We start from the raw sequence: 5,113 nt of genomic DNA on the forward strand, positions 1-5,113 counted from the left end.
TCTAATTTGTATGTATGTGGGGTAGACTTATTCGAGGTAGGGTCTATGGCCTCGGTTCTGGGATGTAAAGTTGGTAGTGTTCCATTCACATATCTTGGTCTAAAAGTCGGGGCCAACATGAATAAAATCAGCAATTGGGGACAAATGAAGTTAGAAAAACACATTGGGTGGCATAGGATAGAGTAGCTCTACCAAAACAAAAGGACGGCCTCAGTTTAACAAAGTTGAAAATCATAAACCAATCTTTTTTAGCTAAATGTGCCTGGAGATGCAAGGTAGAAAATTTCAACCTATGGAAAATGAATCGCCTTCCCACTTTCGAGGCGTTGAGCAAAAGGAACATCCTGGTGGTTAATCGCTTGTGCTTGGTGCAAAGTTCAACACGAGTTGATGCTAGTTCGGTTTAACCTGCTCATAAAAGTACTAGCTACAGGCCTGTAGCTATTAAAAAAAAGATATCTCAACATTTGATTTTACCATAAAGCGCGCCAGGTAGGGGTCGAACCTACGACCTTCTGCTTAGGAAACAGACGCTCTATCCACTGAGCTACAGGCGCCAACTTTGGCTGTTTTTTGATCTGAAATTTCATATTTAAACTATTCTTTCATTTCATGTGTTTAAATATCTATCTGATGAATCAATGAATTCACTGAGGGAGCATTGGAGGGTTTGATCAAATATTTAAATCAACGGAAGATCGTGGAGGTTGACATTGCTCAGTTCTACAACCACCTTGAATCTGATAATCGGGTCGATTTATCATTTACAACCTTCAATTTTGACCGTTGGATTACTTAGTAGGCCTTGTCTAATTCTCTAACGTTATTATTGATGATCTGTAGGAGACTTGCATTGAAATAACAATGCTTGTGAATCCAGTGGCGGAGCCACACTTTGAACAACGGTGTCGTCCGACACCATTGAATTTTGTGTAACAAATACAACGTATAATAGGAAAAATTCGAGCGACACCATTGTCCTTTTACAAACGACACCATTGTATTGTTTTCTTCTAAAAGAATTACATAATAAACAAATTTATATTTCAAAAATTAAGCCTAGTTACTTGAATTTAATTAGTATACTTTAAATCATTAAAGGTTAATGCTTAATTTTTATTTTTTCTAATCCAGTAAGCATTATAGCCACATATCTAATTGGTTTTGTTTCAATGTTCAACCTAACATGATGTTTGATGATCATTAGAATGATGCGTGCACTTGTTTGTTATAATGAAAAAGAGGTACTTTTTGCAAGTTGCCATTGAAAACATTATGAATCGTTTTCAAAACATGAAAATACGTGCAGAGCAACTATTAAATGCATTTTTTATATATTCCAAATGACTTTGTAATTTTATTATGTGTTTTTATTCAATGACATTGTACTTTTACTGTGATATTTGCTTTTATTATGTGATTTGACCTGACTAAATCTGAACCGATCCAAAAAGTTCGACTCCGGGTTACCATAAACCGGGGTATCCATACAAAATGACACCATAAGAAAAAATTTCTGGCTCCGCCACTGTGTGAATCAGTGGCGGAGGTATAGTATATGGAGAGGTATCACCGGCTACGGCTTAACCTCGTATTCTTAGTGTAATTTTTATTTTATTTTTCGGTTTTATATAAAGAATATCCCTGAATAAATACGGAGATACCCCTAAAAAAATAGGATACTTTAATTTATTAAAACTCCAAACTTTTATAAACGCAAACCTTTTACAACACTAAACTTGTATAATAATTAGGTTTAAATGATAGAGTTAACCCAAATTAAGTATAATATAAATGAAAGAGGCCCAATTGACAAACATAACCCAAACACCAAAACAATAAGATATCCTTTTATTTTATGTATGGGCGGCAACTTAAGAAATATAACGTCACAAAATTACGATCATCCAAGACTCCCAACTTAAGAAATATAACGTCACAAAAAAGGCCCATTTATTTTAGAGTAAACTACTATTTGTCAGTATTAACATAAAGGTAATCAAATATAAGACGTTACTTGTTATAAAAAAAATCTTAAATCGATAAGTAGGGCCAAAAGAATCAGGTGTATACGTATGCGTAAACGAAATCGTAAGAGATATGTCTATATCTAGTTATTTTGTTTTCAAAATAAAAATTATGTAAGCCTATTTGTTAAATATCCGACGATATAATGTTCATATATCTACATGTCTCTTTATGTATGTTTTTATAATGTAATGTACTTGTACTTATGTTTTATTACGTCCCGCTTGAGGTATGCGCATATAATATATATATGTGTGGATGCTCGGGGGGCAAAAGTGAAACTGCACTAATTTTAACGTTATTTTACTGAAAATAACGTTAGAGAGAGGGGGGGGGGGATGATTAAGCATGCATCATGTGGTGACGTTGATGGCCAAAAGACAAGGGAGTACATGCACTAATTGGCCTTTGTTTTATTGCTAAGTGTTATGTGCCTTATGTCCAAGGCTTGATGCAAAACTACTATCGAGTCGGGGGTCTCACTGGAAGCAGCATCTATATTCCTACGGGGTACATGTAAGCCTGTCTATATCTTATCCTCCTGAGACTCTACTTTAGTTTTTCTATTGGTGAGATTTACTGAGTAGATTTTATACATTAATCAATACTTTAGGGTGAGCGGAGTTACCGAGCCAACTTTACCGACTGGGGGGGGGGTGATGTCTGTCGTTAAGGACATGGAAAAACCAACTAAACCAGTATATAGGGTAAGTCGGATATCGAACCAGAGGAGGATTGTGGAAAGTGTATAATGCTCAGTATTTATTAACTACTATTGAAAAAATAAAACTCAGTTTTTGGATTTGATTGGTTATCTAAAACTTACGAACTAAAAGTGAGATTTAAATCAATAGAAAGAACAATGGTTCCTCCAGATTTCAGGTTTTATAGGTAGATTCAATTATGTGTTTAATCGAAACACTCACATAGACATAAGTGTTTAAACCTAATTCATCAATTGTGATAATCAACGACTAAGTACTCCGGTCAATACATAAGGGGAGGTTATCAAATAATTATCAGTTACAATTACCAACCCTAATCCCATAGCAAATATATCCCAATTACTAGAACTCTCGGGAACTGAATGATCAGAGATTAAAGTTAAATAAAATGCAACCGGTTACAATTGATTAATCAAATCAAAGGTGAAAAGCATCGAATGCTTAGATCACCGACTTATACGATTGTCACAAACACATAAAATTATCCAACTTACAAACCCTCCATCCGGAGGAAACCATAAAACGACTAGCCGCTCATGATTGTCTTCACAGCATCGGTTGTCATCCCGAACCGATCCAACCTCCAGAGTCTGCCGTCTACTGCCTTTTTCTTCTTTTTTTACTGCCGTCGAAGATGATGTTTTATTGATATCCTTTTTCCTCTCAATATTCACGCCATATTGTCAGCCCATGTGCGGCCCAATGTAAATGCAAAAGTCTCCTCTTTTAATTAATGATGATTTCGGCCCACATAATTCAAGTTGCACGTGATGTGATGATAACTGTTTTTGATAATGTTGTTGACCTCAATTAATGCATCCAAATAGACCCTTTCTACATATGTCGGCCGCTAATTTGTATGCGTGTATGCTGCTATCTTCAAATCGTGGGCCCCCTTGTCTTCAAATTCGTCTCCTCTCTCACAACTAAAGTCCAATATCTCGGCCCAAAAGTCCACCCCCTATTCGGCCCAATTAGGAAGTCCACATGCATATTAATGATGTTTTGTGTTGGCTGCCAATTAATGATTCTGCCAATTAAAGCCACGTGATGTTTCATTTGTGATGTTGATACTTTGTTGTTCTTGAACAATCCTATGTGCACCCCTTCCAAAATCTCCAAACACTTGATATGATGATGATTATCTTTAGAATGGCCCAATGATCTGCACATGCATGTCTTTTTTCTTTACCTCCAAATTCGTGGGCCCCCTAACCTACCGTCAAAAATAGTTCACAAGCCCACATGTTCTGCTCAAAGAAGCCAGCTACCATATGTGTTGTTGCTCCCAAAAGCGGCCCAAAAAGAAATCCACGTGCAATTGTTGTTTTGCATTTTGTCCCTCTCGTGCCTTTCAAGATATCAGCCCATCAAAGTCTCTCTTGTCACGTGAGTTGATGATCTTGTTGAGTTTTCCTCCAATCTCACGTGATGCTCCTTTTTTTTTCTTTATATTCGTAGGTTTTTATATTATGTAATGATGATGTTGTTGAATTACAAAAACCCACCAATGTTAGCAGCCACTATGATCACGTAATGTTGCTTCCATTTGTCTTTTGTGCCTCTCAAAAGTCCTTGGTGCTTTTTGCCTTTAAGGTTTTTAAAACCAAAATTCATAACTCTTTCCAAACAAGTCCAGATGCGTTGCCTCTTTTCATCACTAACCTCTCTAACTTTGTCGTTTTACGCGTTTAACCTGTGAAATTACAAATACCCGTAGTTAACATATTCAAAGTACATTATCATTTAAACTACAATAATTCACACAAAATACGCACGTTAACACTCGGGTTTCACACCCTCCATCACATCCCCACACTTATCCTTGATTGTCCCCAAGCAAACCAACTAGAACTAGTCACCATAGCAACAACACCTCTAAACTCCCTTAACCGGTTCAACCTATTCAGTCCCAAGTCATACCTATCCCATAGACTGACACAATCGAGATTGACAGTCTGACAAGTAAATGATGCAATTTCAAAACTCAAGACTTGTCTATCTAAAACTAACATGTTTACAATTAACACATGCTACACACCCCTCACAATATACTCTCCTCTCGGGTTAATATCTGGACTAGCGTATAATGTGCTAGTATATAAACACTCAATAAGCCAACATGAAATCTTGTCATCATAGGCTTGTATGACAATCACACCTCCACCGTATTGTCTAACATAGCACATATCAAAAGGACTTCCGGGTTTTGGGCTTGAGGTAAAGGTAGGAGAATATTTTTAGGTTCCTTTTCCTTTCTAATTGGCTCACAAACAATAACCAAACCGTGATACTTTATTCAAACACAACTTATACTATTGGGTTGGTTTCTACCCAAGAACATAGACGATATTCACAAC

General features: G+C 36.5%; 1 non-coding gene across 1 annotated transcript; it reads right to left on the reverse strand.

The window, feature by feature from the left end:
* Window positions 1-484: 484 nt before the first annotated feature.
* On the reverse strand, window positions 485-557 carry TRNAR-CCU. Its single transcript has one exon. It is a non-coding gene; the product is annotated as a tRNA-Arg (tRNA).
* Between the last annotated feature and the right edge of the window lie 4,556 nt (window positions 558-5,113).

This window comes from Helianthus annuus, chromosome 11, assembly GCF_002127325.2.
Source record: "Helianthus annuus cultivar XRQ/B chromosome 11, HanXRQr2.0-SUNRISE, whole genome shotgun sequence".
NCBI lineage: Eukaryota > Viridiplantae > Streptophyta > Magnoliopsida > Asterales > Asteraceae > Helianthus > Helianthus annuus.